The 16,275-nt window shown below is 51.7% G+C and overlaps 1 protein-coding gene across 3 annotated transcripts in view; it reads left to right on the forward strand.

Annotated features, from left to right (window-relative positions):
• ZNF423 (zinc finger protein 423) overlaps nucleotides 1-16,275 on the forward strand; it is a 363,648-nt gene that overhangs the window by 33,133 nt on the left and 314,240 nt on the right. The window lies entirely within an intron of this gene.

Raw genomic sequence — 16,275 nt, forward strand, 5'->3', positions numbered from 1 at the left:
GCCTTGGGCTGAGGGGTGGGACAGGGGAAGTAGGCAGACAGAAGGAGCTTGAACTAGAGCTTAGTTCTCTCTGACAATGTGGGTCTCATCCCCTCTGACTCAGCTAGGGGCCTTGCTGTGGGCGGAGGACAAAGGAGCAGCATCACCTTGACCACACCTAACTTGTATTTAAAAATTTCTGCAGGGGCTGGATGTGGTGGCTCACACCTAGAATCCTAGCACTTTGGGAGGGTAAGGTGGGTGGACTACCTGAGGTTAGGAGTTCAAGACTAGCCTGGCTAACATGATGAAACCCCGCCTCTACTAAAAGTACAAAATCAGCCAGGTGTGGTGGCGGGCGCCTGTAATTCCAGCTACTTGGGAGGCTCAGGCAAGAGAATCGAATCACTTTAACCCGGGAGGCGGAGGTTGCAGTGAACTGAGATCGCGCCACTGCACTCCAACCTGGGAGACAGAGTGAGACTGTCTCAAAAAAGAAAAAAAAATTCCTGCAGGGGTGACTTAGACAAACAGGTTATCTCTTCAGCCCCAAACACTCCCACAGTCTCCTGTATTAGGAGATCTTGCCCACACGCTGTTGGAATTCACCAGCCAACCAGGGACTGCTGGAGTGTTTTCTTCTTACTGTCTTCGACTTTCCCAGCTCTTCCTCTAGTAGGGCAGGAGATGAGGAAGTGATTGAACCATCTCTGGGGGAGAGAGGAAAACCCAGCCGGAGGCATTGAACGCATCCCCCAGAGGCCCTTTCATGGGTGTGCACAGCAGACCTCACCAGCTTTCAGCACAGCCTCAAGCCCCCGAGGCTGCAGAGGGAGTGGGCTGTTCGGGGGGCGGTGGTAATAAATACCCTGAGGCCTGGGGAGCCCCCTGTGGCCTCCTTCCCTGGGCCCACAAAAGGGCCTGAGTGACAGCCAGGCTCGGCCTTCGCACACCCCCGGGAGCCAGGGGGAGGGAAAAAGAGAGCGGCAGGGGCAGAGGAGGGGACTGCCAGCCAGGGACAAAGGCAGAGACAGAGAGAAACAAAGGAGGAGAGAAATCCTGTCTTGTTAAAACCTGTGGTTTAAAGAAAAATGTGCTTTGCCACCTCTGAAGATCTTAGAGTGAGCCTCCTGGTTCGTCGGGTCACAGAGCAGGACTTTTCACTTCACACACTGCGCCGGACGCCCAGGTGTGGCCCCCTGGTCCTGAGAGCTTTTCTGGGCCTGCAGCTTCCTCCACTTAAGCTTGCATGGAATCAGTTGGAAATGGGAAGAATCAGAGGCAATCATCTGCTGCCGGGTTTGGGAGCAAACATTTTTCTTTCTGGATTTAAATAATTGCATTGCATCCCTAGCTCTGGTTCTCTTCTAAAGCCAGCCACAGATGACATTTGGCAGGTTAACCCTGGTCTGGCTCCCCCACCCGCCCCCGGCCCACCGCCCTGTGGGGTTTCCTCAGAATATTTTCCTCTGTGTCTGGGTAGCTGGCTTTTAAACCGGTTCAGTTTTTCTTTTCTTTTTTTTCTTGTTCACGTCTCAAATTTTATTAAATTTAAATTTTATTCCATTTCAGGCTATAAAATCTCCAAAAGTGGCTTTGAAAGTGAACAGGTTTTGGCATGCTGGAAACAGGTTACCTCCAATGCAAATAAAAGAGTCTAGCTTCCGAGGCGAACAAGGCTCCAAGGGTTGGGAAAATGCATGGAGCAGTTAGAGACTGTGGCATAGAAATGGTCAGAGACCAATTTAAAAGCACATATATATTAAATGAAACATTTTGTGGACATATGGAACCAATAGCTTTTGCCAAAAGCCCAATTGTGGGGATCAAGTCTTAAGAGCTAAACTTCAGTCTACTACCCAAGGTGATTTTTAACAGACAAATGAAAGCTCCTTTTTTGCTTTCTAGTCTAAGGGGAATCTTAATACATTTTTAAATTATTTGGCATTTTGAATTAATTTTCTTAGAATGAAACGAGATTCTTAAATTGGGATCTTGTAGGGAAAAGACAGCCAGGTAATTAGTGAACTGATCTTCTCTGACACACGAATGCAAGGGGGAGGGGGAGAGTTGAACTCCAACCAAGGTGCACACAAAATCTATTTTAGAGCAAAAATTTCAAAGTAAGCAACACCATCTGTTCTTTAATTATTTCTCCTGATTAAAGAAAAGTAGCTAAATTTATTTGGGTTACTTAGTTGGAGAGAAATGTCTTGAATACACTCAGAACTAGAGCTATTGAAGTCAGATTGTTAGCTCTTGTTTCTTAGGTATCCAAGAACTCAAAATAGCGAAGGCATTTTAGAATTGACTTTCTTTTCCAACAGAGCTTCCCCTCTGTTAAGCAGGACATGGTTATCCAAGGCCTAGCGGACATTTCTCTGCTGCTTGTATTTCGGGGCAGGGACTATGGGATTGAACAGAGGGTTCATGCTCTAGCAGAACAATCAAGGAAGATAGAGGTTCTGTCCTCAAGAGGAGTTAGGCCACGGGCAGTCTCTGCCCCTTTCAGAGTTCTCACCATTTATCTCACTGTCCATCCAACCATTCATCCGTCCGTCCATCCATCCATCCGTCCATCCGTCCATCCGTCCATCCATCTATCCATCTGTCCATCCGTCCATCCATCCATCCATCCGTCTGTCCATCCATCTGTCCATCCATCCATCCATCCATCCATCCATCCATCCATCCATCTGTCCATCCATCTGTCCATCCATCCGTCCATCCATCCATCCATCCATCCGTCTGTCCATCCATCCGTCTGTCCATCCATCCGTCCATCCATCCATCCATCCATCCGTCCATCCACCCACCCACCTATTCAACAAATAAGCCTTTAATAATACTCCTAACCTACAAACATCAGGGCTTAGCCAGCTCATCTAAACATACTTGGAACACTTACATTAGCCTACAGTTGGGCAAACTCATCTAACACAAAACCTATTTTATAATAAAGGGAAGAATATCTCATGTAATGTATTGAGTACTGTACTGAAGTATAGTTTCTACTGAATGTGTATTGCTTTCATACCATTGTGAAGTCGAACCATTGTACGTCAACCGTTTTAAGTTAGGGACCATCTGTCATCAGATACTCATGGATGACACAGACACGGTGGCTCATGCCTGTAATCCAGCATTTTGGGCTGCCAAGGCGGGTGCATCCCTGAGGTCAGGAGTTTGAGACCAGCGTGGCCAACATGGTGAAACCCTGTTTCTACTAAAAATACAGAAATTAGCCGGGTGTGGTGGCGGGTGCTTGTAATCCCAGCTACCTGGGAGGCTGAGGCAGGGAGGATCGCTTCAACCTGGGAGGCAGAGGTTATGGTGAGCTGAGATCATGACATTGCATTTCAGCCTGGGCAACAGAGAGAGACTGTCTCAAAAAAAGAGAAAAAAAAGATACTTGTGGATGAGCTTTTGATTACTAACGGTAATGGGTGCTCTGCAGTCTAGACCAGTGCTGTCCGAAAGACCTTTTGGCAGTGATGGAAATGTTCTATATCCATACTGTCCAGTATGGTAGCCACTAGCCACACGTGGCTGTTGAGCATATGAAGCCTGGTTAGTGGGATTGAGGAACTGCTGTTTTTAATTTGATTTAATTAAAACAAATTTTAAAAAATATTCATTTTTAACATGTTATTTATTATTATTATTATTATTAGAGATAGGGTCTTGCTTTGTTGCCCAGGCTGGAATACAGTGGCATGGTCACAGCTCATTGTAGTTTTGAACTCCTGGGCTCAGGTGATACTCTCATCTCAGCCTCTGGAGTAGCTGGGACTATAGGTGTTCACCATCACACTCAGCTAGTTTATTTTAGTTTTTTAGAGATGGGATCTCACTATGTTGCCCAGGTATGTCTTGAACTCTTAACCTCAAGGGATCCTCCCACATCAGCTTCCAGAGTAGCTTGGATTACAGGTGAAAGCCACTGCACCCACCTCTTTTTAAATTTATTTTTAGACATGGTGTCTGTCTGTGTTGCCCAGGCTGGAGTGCAGGGTGTGCACTACACGCTTGAACTCCTGGGCTCAAGCGATCCTCCTGCCTCAGCTTCCCGAGTAGCTGGGACTACAGGTATGTACCACCACTCCCGGTTTGATTTACGTTTGGTTAATTTTTATTTAAATAGTCACATGAGGCTAGTATCTACTGTATCGGAGAGCATGGGGTCAGCCTCAGCATCACCTGGGAACTTGGTAGCAGGTGTAGATCCCCAGGCCCGCCCAGGTTCTGCTGAGTCAGAATCTCTGTGGGAGCCCATCGGCTTCTGAGTTTCAGCAATCTCTCCAGGTGATTTGTGTTTGGCCTTGCTCTAGGAAAAGTAGGCTGTGGGTGTGATGCTATCATGCCATTTATTCTGGGGGGTGGGGCATCAGGGAGCAGGGGAATTAGATTTCAACTGCACGGAAGCCTTAGGAGAAAGAGGACTGATAGAGCTGGGACTGAGACATGAGTATTGAGGTGACCGTGGCAGGCTTTGGTGGTGGTGGAACATAGCTTACCATGCCCAGCAGTGGGGAGGGCTTGGCACAGTTGATGAACTCGAAGCAGGTCAGTGTGTTGGAGTAAAGAGATGAAGCGTTTGTGTACTGGCAGGTAGGAGGCCTGGTCCTGCAGTTGTGTGATCCTGAAGTGGTGTCTTTACCTCTCTGGGCCTCATGTTCTCTTCACTGATAAAATGGAGATAACCACACTTGGCCACGCACTTGCCTAGTAGCGTCAAATGGACTCAAACTGCGTGGATGAAGCATGCACGTGCACAACACAAACGCTGGGATAAGTGGGTGCCGTGGCGGTCTTGTTTCTTACCGAGTCTTTGTTCTCCAACTGCACTGTCCCCACTTCTCCTACTTCAGGGTCTCAGCTCTGCTTGAGGGCCTCCTGCCTAGCATCACTCTCCCCCAGCCCTCCTCAGTCAGGCTAAGGCTGTCTCAGGCGGTCTCTGTGGCTCTGTGACCCGCACCCTGGCCTGATGAGACCTGCGTTCCTGTTGCTGCTCTGCATTTCCTTCCTGGAAAGTCCTCCCCAGGCCTCTGCGTCTCTTTTACTGGCGTCCTTTCCAGAATCTCAGGGGCCCTTTCCATACCCTCATCTGGAATCCCAGGATGGGCCCAGAGAGTGGATGTCTGCCAGTGTGTTTTCAAATCAGATGTAACCAAATGCCTTTTGGGGAAAGGCTTCATAGTAATTTTAGCAGCATCTTTTCTGTTGTCTAGACCTAAGATCAGCATTTTAGGAAAAAGCGTCAAGGTAAACTTTCCCCTGCCTCCCCCTGCTCTCCCCTCTCCACTGCTAGGACTCCGGTCATGGCCCTCTCCGAAGCATGTCAGGTGGCCGGAGCCTCAGGCATGCCCCAGCTATTTGGCAGCCAAAAGTTTTGTCCGTGGAAGACGCCAGACTTATTTTGAGATGGCAAATGTGGTGATGCTTCTCTGCTGGAAAGACACCAAGTGTCTGATCTCAGCCTTGGGGTGGTATTTTGGGGGGATATTAGCAGCTTCTTATCTAAAATAGACGCATGCTTTTCTTCACCCCCTCAGAATCCTTTGCAGTCAACTGTGTCCTCAGTACTCGGGATGATACCTTGAGCATACTGATTGCCCAGTATAGGTTAGTTACTGTTATTGTTACTATTATTATGTTGTTTTTCCAGGCCTGAAGCATTGCTTAGGCCTCTCCTCTAGACTAAGTCATTTACAATAAATGCAATGGAATCTTCCTTTTTTTTTTTTTTTCTTTTTTTTTTTTTGAGATGAAGTCTTGCTCTGTCACCCAGACTGGAATGCAGTGGCGTAATCTCTGCTCACTGCAGCCTCCAGCTCCCAGATTCAAGTGATTTTCCTGCCTCAGCCTCCCGAGTAGCTGGGACTACAGGCATCCGCCACCATGCCTGGCTCATTTTTGTATTTTTGGTAGAGATTGCCAAAAATACCATGCTGGCCAGGGTGGCCTGAAACTCCTACGTCTGGTGATCCACCTGCCTTGGCCTCCCAAACTGCTGGGGTTATAGGTTTGAGCCACTGCGCCTGGCTGAATCTTCCTTTTTTTGAGACAGGGTTTGGCTTTGTTACCCAGGCTGGAGTGCAGTAGCATGATTATAGTTCACTGCAGCCTCAACCTCCCAGGCTCAAGCAATCCTCCTACCTCAGCCTCCTCAGTAGCTGGGGCTACAGGTTTATGTTACCATGCCTGGCTATTTTTAAATTTTTAGTAGAGATGTGGCCTCATTTAGTTGCCTAGGCTGGTCTTGAACTCCTGGCCTCAGGCAGTCCTCCTGCCTTAGTCTTCCAAAGTGTTGAGACTACAGGCATGAACCACTGTATCCTGCCTGAATCTTCTTTTTAACGTAGATACCCAAGGAGAGCACTGTTTGACTCAAAGGAGTAAGTAGCTAATGGGTGAAATTTTAGCCACCTGGGCAAGACATTGCTTTATAGGGGAAAATGCTTCCCAAGCACCTCTCATGTCATTTGAGCTCAATGTCAAAACAAACAAACAAAAATACTCAGGACCTACATTGAAACCCTGCGGGAGGGTTGCAGTCTGGAACCCGAGGAGCGCATCCAGTGTCAGGATCATTTTATTTTCTTGGCTGCTTAGGATTAAAGTGTGTTTTCGGCTGGGTGCGGTGGCACACGTCTGTAATCTCAGCACTTGAGGAAGCCAAGGTGGGTGGATTGCTGGAGCCTAGGAGTTCAAGACCAGCCTGGCCAACATGGTGAAATCCCGCCTCAGCTCACAGTGAACATTGTGAGCTGCGATCGCACCACTGCATTCTAGCTTGGGCAACAGAGTGAGACTTTGTCTCAAAAAAAAAAAAAAAAAGGTTTTGTTTGGAATTAGAATATATCACTTGTAATTCAGGAAAGTAGCACAAAAATCCAGATTTCCCGTTGTTCTTCAGAGCAATCAGGAGATCTGGTTCTGTACAGGGAGGATGGGCTGGCGCTCTCTGCTCACACCCAGGCCTGCGTGCTCTGTGTCTGGTACCTACGACTCCCTCTTGAATGCATCAAGCCATCCTCACCTCTTAGTGTTACCTGACTGACCTTGGAGGTCTCCAGGTTGCCAGTACTTAAGGGTTAAATGAGCTGGGCAGTGCTACCTTGCCAGAGTCTGCCTGGAGCTCCTGGACCAGCCCTGCCTCCTGCTTGCTGTGTGACTTTGCCCTCGTCACACCACCTCCCTGTGCCTCAGTTTCCCCATCTGTCCAGTGGGGTGCTAGACTGGGTTGGCAGTTTCCCAGCAGGTGCTGGGTCCCCTGCTTCCCTCTTGAATTAGGCCTGCACCTTAGATTTCTCATGGAAAGTTAGGGAACTCCCAGAGAACTTCCTGTCCTGACCCCGTATCAACATCTTTGTGCAGCTGCTGCCTACGGGTTGCTTTTTTTTCGGTTGGTTTTGGTGGAGTGGCTGGGGATGTCAGGGCAGGAAAGGGATGATCAGAGTGTTAGTAATAAGAATAGCCAGATTTACTCAGCAGCCTATTCTCTCACTAAGGTAGGCCCTCTTTTACCCATTTTACTGATAAGAAACTGAAGTTCTGAGAGATTGAGTAACTTGCCGAAGGTCACCCAGCTCATGAGTGGCCGAGCCCTGCTGTGAGCCTGGTTGGTTTCATCCCAGACCCTAACCAGCAGGCTGCTCGCCCCGAGGTGGCTTGGGAGGTGGCATTGTAGGACACGTGTGGGAAAGAGGAGGTCAGGAGAGATGTCCCGCTGTGGAGGCGAGCTGGCCAGTGCTCCGGGGTTGCTTCAAGAGACCCGACTGCCTCCTGTCGCCTCTGTCCCTCTGGCCATCCACACTCCCAGGGTGGGGGCTGCTGCCTCCTCCCAGCTCCCTGCTCACATGCCAGACTCACCCCCATCGGAGCCCTGTTTTGGGCCGTGCTCCTGGATTTGAGAGGGGTAGAGAAATGGGGTGCTAGGCCTGTCAAGTCGTAAACTCATGGGTTAAAAATTTTTTTTTGACAATAGTGGCTTGCAAAACTTTTCTACATCAAATCGTATAGCCAAGCCAATTGATTGGGTTGTTCAGGAGGACCTTAGAGGACTGGAGTAATTTTGTAGTTCTCGGGACCAAGTGTGTTTCCTGTCTGTGCCTCAGTTGCCCACCTGAGAAGGCACAGCCCACTCTTGTCCCACTTCCCCTCCAGTCCTGCCCCATTGTTGGAAAGGGTAGGTGCGATATATCCTGGGCACAGGACATGCCTCCCCCGCCCCCCCACCTCAGCCCACGGGAAGGCAGATGAATCATGTCTGCTTCACAGGTGATGCCTGAAAAGGTTCAGTGTTACAGGCCCTGTCTGGTGACAGCTGGGTCCCCTAGCTGCTGAGGGCTGGGCTTGCGACCTTGACCCAGGGCCTTCTGTCTCCGAAGCTCCGGCTCCTCAGGGCCTGGCTCTTGGACCCTTGAAGCCCACAGCCTTCGACCTCACACCTTCCCTCGAACTGTCACTCCCTGAGTCCTCTGGGCTCTCCAGGAGGAAGATGTGGGAGTTCGGCAATCCTACTAATGTCTTTGAGGAAGGAGCTGTTCGTTTTCTTTCTCCAGCTTCTTCTGTAGGAGCTCACCTCAGGCTTCCCGATTCTCCAGGGCATTTATAGGATTGTGTGTGTGTGTGCGGGGGGGTGTGGACCCCTGCCCAGAGAGCTCTTGGCCTTTCCTGGGTGGCATCTGAGTCAGCTGCAGTGGCAGGACCGTCCCCATGGTCTCAGCTGCTGTTTCAGCCACTGTGCTGGTTTCCTGTCCAGCAGGGTTTGGTGGTACAGGTGACAGAGCCAACTCTGGACAACTTAAGCCAAAAGGGACTTTAACGAGAGGCCAAGGGGGAGTCAGCAGTATGAATGCACTGGGAGACGGAGGCCTTGGGGCAGCTCTGGAGATGCGGGGGCCAGACGGAATGGATGTTCTCTTTTGGGAACTGCCTTGGGGCAGGAGGGCCACCACCTCCCGTGTCTTCTGTGTGGCTCTGCTCGAGGATTGATCCCTGGGCAGATCGGAGCATGAGCCTGGGCCGTGGCCCTGGGAAGGGCAGGGCATTTTGACTGACAGTCCCTTGAGGTTAGGGTTAGAGGAGGTTCCTCAGGGCACAGTTGAGGCTGGGGCAGTGGATACCTGGAGGACGGAAGTACCTGCTTGGCTACTGCTGCTGTCCTGTTGGCCTGTCTTGCCACCTCAGAAGGCTCCAGCTGCCTGGAGTCGGGGTGCAGGGTGGGCTGGGGATGAAGTACACTGTCACCTGTTAGACCTGCTCTGGGCTGTGGGGATGGAGTCACCAAGACAGGACCTTTATGGCACCAGGTGGGTGGGGATTTGAGGGAAGCCCAGTCTAATATTGTTCACACACACAGGGACATGGGAGTTCAGAGAGAGCAGCAAGAATGTCCCCAGAGCCCCACCACCTAGTAGGGCTAGAACTGGGTGAGGGGACCAAGGTGGGAAGGCAAAATGCACCCCAAGGCAAGCGCAGGTGCCCCTGGTGGTGTGGCAGGGGATTTAAGCAGAACACATACACACTTTTAAACACACGAATTGCTAATGAATGCATGAAGGGCAAAATTAGAACCTCCCCACCCCCCCACCCTGCCCTGGCCACCCACTGTCCTCCCTGGAGGCTGCTGCTGGGCCTAGTTTCTTGTGTCTGGTTCCAGGGCAATTTTTATATGTTCAGACACATGAAAATGTGTGTATTCCTCTCCCCTCCCCCAGACACGCGGAAGTACACCATACAGCCCCTCACCCTTTCGCACTTTCCAAACTGTGCGAGAAATGATTCCAAATCAGCTACTCACTACTGCTTCAGGACTTCATTTTTTCATTTTTTTAGGTGTTCTGAGATGAGGTCTCACTCCATTGCCCACGCTGGAGTGCAGTGGCACAATCATAGCTCACTGCAACCTAGAACTCCCAGGCTCAGGAGATCCTCCCACCTCAGCCTCCTGAATTGCTGGGCCTACAGCACCTGCCACCACACCTGGCTTATTTTTGTATTTTTCATAGAGGTGGAGTCTCATCATGTTGCCTGGGCTGATCTTGAACTCCTGGGCTCCAGTGGTCCACCCACCTTGGCCTCCCAAAGTGTTGGGATTACAGGCATGAGCCACCACACCCAGTCCCCTTTATCCCAGTCTTTATCAGTGGTATTGGCTATGCCCTCTCTCTCCCTTCTCATAGCCAGTCAGGTGGCAGGTGTCTGTGGCTTCTAGAAAACAACTAGCTGGATGGGGAACGTGGATGTGGGGGAGCCAGGACCCTCTGGCCCCATGCCTTGTTGTGAGGTTTTAGATTGCACAGGCTTGGATGTAAATTCTAGCTCTGCCACTTGCTGGCTGTGTGACTGTGAGTGAGTGTCGTAACCTCTCTGAACGTAGATTTTCTCACTTGTGCAATGAGGATGTTTGATGACTCCTTGCAGGATCCCAAGGAAGTGACACGAGTGCTGTGTGTGTGGAGCAGCCCGCCTAGGCGACGGTGCTCAGTGGAGTTTCGATTATGGTGGCACCAGAGGTCTGCCCCCTGTCACAGGCTTGAGGGCAGGAGGAAGGGGAGAGGAGAGCGGGACAGAGCCTGCTTCTCTGCCCCTGTGGCATCCATCCCAGATGAGCAAATGGCTCTCAGCGGGGCATGGGGAACGGAATCTCTTGCTGGCTGGCTGTGGCCGGCCAGCCTCGGGCAGCTGCCCTGTTCCCAGATCTGGGGTTCCAGGCTGGGTGGCTGAGGCGGTCAGGCGGGGCCTGGGCAGCTGACAGGGCCTCCAGGGGCGGGGGTGGGGTAGGAGGCCAGCTGCAGCCCTGGAGCAGCAGAGAGCCAACTCAGACTTTAACCCATTCCAGTCCTGCGGGGATGGCTGCACTCCGGGCCCTGAAATGGCTCCCTTTGCTTTCAGTAGCCTCATTTGCCCTGTGAGAGCCTTGTCGGACCAGGGAGTTTGCAGCCTGTGGTGTAAGGACTGTATGTGGCCTGCGAGAAGTTTGGCCAGCCTGTCTACAAGTTGGAATTCTTATAAACATTCAGATCTCTGGTCTCCTGGGAGAAACCGGAAGATGGAACCCTGCTAAGCACACTCTGGGTGGCAGTGTAGGCTGGGCTGGGGGTAGAGTGGTGCCATTGTCATCCCCACCCCTGGTAATTATTCCTGGTACTTACCTATTTCCCCTGCGATCATCTGAGATCCCATCAAGGCCAACTCTAACTCCTCTCCTGGCTGAGCCTCGGCTTGCTTGGGGGTCTCTCTATCTCTGCTTGGTCCCCTCCCATGCCGGGAGCCTCACTACCTCCCAAGCAGACTTCCCCTCATTGCCTCTGCTGATCGTGTCCCATCTGTTTCTTCTTGAAATCTTTCTGTAGTGCCTTCCACTGGCTGGTCCCGGTTTGACCCCTTGAGGCCACACAGCCAGTGCAGTCTGTCTTCCCTGTGACAGCCCTTCAGATGCTTGAAGACAGCTCTGAGGGCCCCCTGAGTCTACCCCTCTGGACTGAACAGCGTCAGTTCCTTCACTTACGCTCCCAAGATGTGGTTTCAAGACCCCCCATTACCCTGATGCCCCTCCTTGGCCACGTCCTCGTGGGCCCGTGAACTTTTTGTGGCTGGACTCTCAGCGCTGCCCTGCACACCCCAAGGGCCTCGAGACCACTCAGACATGCCCCAGGTCCCTCTTGTGTTGAGGAAGAGAAAGTGTAAATGCACAGAAAGTATCCGTGGGGCCCACTGCCCTCAGATACCCACGGCAGTTCCGAGAGGGGCATTAGAGGTGCTTTTATTTTTCTCTGAGTGCTTACCTGTATTTATTTGTTTTTCCTACAATCTGGAAGATTAAAAAAAGTAACAAAGCAAAGGGCTTGTGATGAATTCACTTTAACCAACTCATAGCCGTTGCCTGCAGAGATAAGGCCCTGAGCTGGGGATGAGGGGCAAGGAGGAGGAACAGGATGGGGCCCTCCCTCGGGGAGCTCACAGCATACGGGACCCTGATGCGCCCAGGGGTCTCAGCTGAGCCAGGCCCTCAGAGAGGATCATGGGGACCAGAGGAGGAAGAATCTGTTTACCCAGGGATCTGGGAAGGCCTCTTGGTTGGGTGGGGGCCTCCCACATGGAGCGGGGTCTTTTGGGTAATGAGAGCAGCAGTGGCGGAGGTGCTGAGACAGGAGCGAGTTTGCCTGGAAGGGAGCGGGTGGGAGCATGGCTTGGAGCATCAGAGGTAGGAAGGGTGTATGTGGGGTGGGGGACAGAGGGGCTGGCAGAGACTCCTCTCTGGCCATCCTCCTTGTGGGGAGGAGTCTGTGAGCCTGGGGACGCTCACGTTCTTTCTTCTCTAGATGATCTCCAGATGTCAGGACTCCCTCAGCCTCCCCGACCCCAGATCACCCTGGACCTCTGGGGGCCTCTCCCTGTGTGTCTCTTCCCAAGGATGGACCAAGCCTTCCATGTGCATATCCCCAGGCGGAGGAGTGGGGAAGGGGAGCTGTCAGCAGGAGTGGGGCATGGGCAGAGCTTTGACACATGGGTGCCCCTATCCTCCAGGGAAGCAGCTGGGGGTGGGAGGAGAAGACGGGTGAGCTCAGGCTCGGGGCCTGGGTCCTGACTGCTGGGTGAGCTCTCATGCTCACGTGGTTCAGAAGGCTTCCCCCGGTGTCCTGCTGAGAGCTCCTGGTTGGAGCCACCAGCGCCAGACCCCTGGTAGCTTTGTCTCCAGTCTCAGGATCAGGCTTTAGATGCCTCAGGGCTTGGAGGCACTTTGGAGGCCGTCAGAAGGGGGAGCAGAAATGCCTTTTCCAGCTGTGCTAGCCCACCCAGGGTCCCCACCTCTCCCTTCTGGGTGCCAGCATGTGGTCTGCTAGGGGAGGAGGAGGCAGCCACATCTGTGCTCGCAGGTGCAGAGCGAAGCCTCTGGGGCTCTTCTCTTGGATGCTCCTTTTCCCCAAAATCCCGCTCTCGCCTTCTTAGGGGTTTTGGGGCCAGCAGGACCTGGGTGTGTATTTTGGTTCCACTGCACACAGGCTGCACCGGCGTGTGCGTAGTGGAATACCAGGCTTCTCTGAGGCTTCTCTACCTGGGTGGGGAGATTGAACCTGCTGCTGCCTGCTGGGGCATGGCACTGTGAGCGACACACAGGGCATGGGACCGATGCAACCTGCGCCACTTTGCACTAGGCAGCTTTTCCAAGGGCCCCCAGGGCCCGCCCCTGCCAGCCGTGGACCAGATGTGCGTCTTTGGAAGGTGTGGGGGAGCTTCTCTGTGTGGGTGTCCTTGCATGATGTGTGGGCTGCTGTGTTTTGATTGAAAGGAGCCAAACTGATTTTCCTGGCCCATCTCTCCACCATCCACAGCAGAAAGTTAAATAAACACAGCCAAGTATTATCACAGGACGCGCGGAAAATGAACTTGGTCCCCACGGGCGGCCACATCTGGCAAGTGTGGGGCCGTGCAGGGCTGTGGGATGAGACAGATGTGGTTAGGCAGGAAGGACTCAGTGGGCCCCCTGGCTCAGGGACGTGCCTCCTGCCAGGGGTTCTGGCCCTCAGTGGCATCTCTTCCCATGCTGAACCTTTTCTGAGGCTGTGCCTTCTGGCTTGACTTCCCTTGAGCCTTGCTGCGGCCTGGCAGGTCTCCTGGCCCTCCCCGGTGGGCGAAGGGGATGCATAGCTCGAGTACCTTGGCCCTGGGGCAGGCGGTCAGGCGCACTTGGGAAGCAGTCGCACTGTCATGCTTTCCACCCCTCTCTACTCCTCCATTAACGGCCCTGGGGGAGTGGACGAGCCACTGGCTGAGGGAGCGCTTCACTGCTTGCCAGAGTATGTAGCTGGCATGTCCCCCACTCCTCCCACTGTCCCCTGCCCAGCATTGCCCATGCGACAGTCAGCCCTTGCTGAACTCCAGTGGGCTGGGTGGATTCCCGGAGATCCATTTAGGACAACTGATATGCTCTTTTTGTTGGGAGGAAGTGAAGATGGGTGGGCCCTCCTTTCCATTCATTTCTTTATCAGAGGGGCCCAGCACTTCCTATGCCCACTGTCCCCAAAATGGGACATTGCACTGGAGGTTTGTGGGATTCAGGTGGTTGATAGGTGAATGCTTCTCTTTTCTTCATATATATATTTACTCCTTTGTCTATTAGGAACATGCTACTTTCTGTGTTTATTTTAATGTCTATTAGAAAAATGGGGGAGGGGCGGGGGGTGGGGAGGTGGGAAGAGGTAGCATGGGGAGAAATGACAGATACAGGTGAGGGGAAGGAAGGCAGCAAACCACACTGCCATGTGTGTACCTATGCAACAATCTTGCATGTTCTTCACATGTACCCCCAAACCTAAAATGCAATTAAAAAAAATAATAAAATAAAAAAAAATTAAAAAAAAAAAAAGAAAAATTGAGTAGGGCATAATGGCTCACGCCTATAATCCCAGTGCTTCCAGAAGCCAAGGCAGGAGGATTGCTTGAGGCCAGGAGTTTAGGAACAGCCTGGGCAACGTGGTTAAACCCTGTCTCTATAAAAAAAATAAACGTTAGCTCGGTGTGGTGGTGCACACCTGTAGTCCCAGCTACTCAGGAGGCTGAGGCGGGAGGATGGCCTGAGCTCAGGAGGTCGAGCCTGCGCTTAGCTATGATGGAGCCACTGCACTCTGGCCTTGGTGACAGAGCAAGATTTTGTCCCTATGAAAGAAAAAGCAGAAAGAAAAACTGTTACTAGTACACCAAATGTGTGATTTTATGAGTAACGCTGCTTAGGGTGAAGCTGGAAGAAAAGGAATGTGAGACAAAGCAGGGAGTTGATGGGAAGGAAAATGTCCTGTGACTCTGAGTGCTGGAGATGTGTGGTCCTGGCAGGAGTGGTCTGGGAAGGTACCTGGCAGCCCCGGGGCAGGGATGGTGGAGGGGCCGAATCGCTGCTCAGGAGGCTGTGCCTGTACCGTGCCACGGCCCCCGGGATGGTCGGCATGCTTAGTGAAGGTTCGGGGGTTGTCTTGGGATGGCAGGCAGGTTTGGGTTCGGGAAGGCCTGCCTTGGTGGCACCAGCTGCCAGGTGGAGCTGCCCGGGGACCCCTGAAGGCTTTCTCCATGTGTGAGCTCCCCATGGTGGCTGGGCAGTGGGACCAAGCCGGGCGCACATCTGTGCCAGTGAAATGTCCCTCTCCCAAATCAGACATTAAAAATATAACTCCTTAAGCTGTGAAGTATGGTGCTTGTCCCTACCCTGGGATGTCTGTGTGGGGTGAAAAAGTGTTTGGAACCGGGCATTATAGTTCATTCCTACGGAAGGCTTGGGCTTTTAATATGACAAAGGGGAAGGAAATCAAGATGTGTGTGGAGTTGGTACTACTGTAGTGTGTGTTTAAAATGGCTCAAATGGTACATTTTTATACTGTGCAGTTTTTTTTTTTTTTTTTTTTTTTTTTTTTTTTTTTTGAGATGGAGTCTTGCTCTGTCACTCAGGCTGGAGTGCAGTGGTGCAATCTCTGCTCACTGCAACCTCCGCCTCCCTGGTTCAAGTGATTATCCTGCCCCAGCCTCCTGAGTAGCTGGGATTACAGACGTGCGCCACCACGCCCAGCTAATTTTTGTATTTTTAGTAGAGAAAGGGTTTCACCATGTTGGCCACGCTGGTCTTGAACTCCTGATCTTATGGTCTGCCTGCCTTGGCCTCCCAAAGTGCTGGGATTATAGGTATGAGCCACCGTGCCTGGTCTGCTGTGCATTTTTTTTTTTTTTTAACCACAAAACAAGTATGAGGGAGAAGAGCAATGTGTATAAAGAGAGGTGGATGGCTGATCTGTGTGTTAAGAACCAGATGGAAACATACAGACACACACACACACACACACACACACATACACACCATACAAAAATCAGTTTTCAATAACAGACTCAGTTTCCTCTGCTTGTGTTTAAAATAAACCACATGTACAACAAGAAACTGACATTTATTTGTAGTATGTTAGCACAGAGGACAAGCTGTTAAGGGCCTGTAAAAAAAATACTAGTTTCTACTTATAGTGCTTTTCTTCAAACAAAAGTGGCAAGAAGGAAGGAGAGTGGGGTGCCGATCTTACCTCTTCTTCCTTTCCACCTGAAACAGCAAACAGATCTGGGCAGACGTGGGTCCTCTCTACCTTGAGGGAGGGCTGGGCTCTCAGGCTGATGTACCCCTTTCATCTGGCAGTTGTGTGGGCTGTTGTGTGGCCCCTCCCTGGGGGGCTGGGGTGCCCTCCGCTGTACCACCTTCCATCAGGGTTGGCCAGCTGGTGGGCGAGAGCTCAGTGTTGCCCCTGAAACAGGATGCAG

This window comes from Saimiri boliviensis, chromosome 1 (genome assembly GCF_048565385.1).
Source record: "Saimiri boliviensis isolate mSaiBol1 chromosome 1, mSaiBol1.pri, whole genome shotgun sequence".
Taxonomy (NCBI): Eukaryota; Metazoa; Chordata; class Mammalia; order Primates; family Cebidae; genus Saimiri; species Saimiri boliviensis.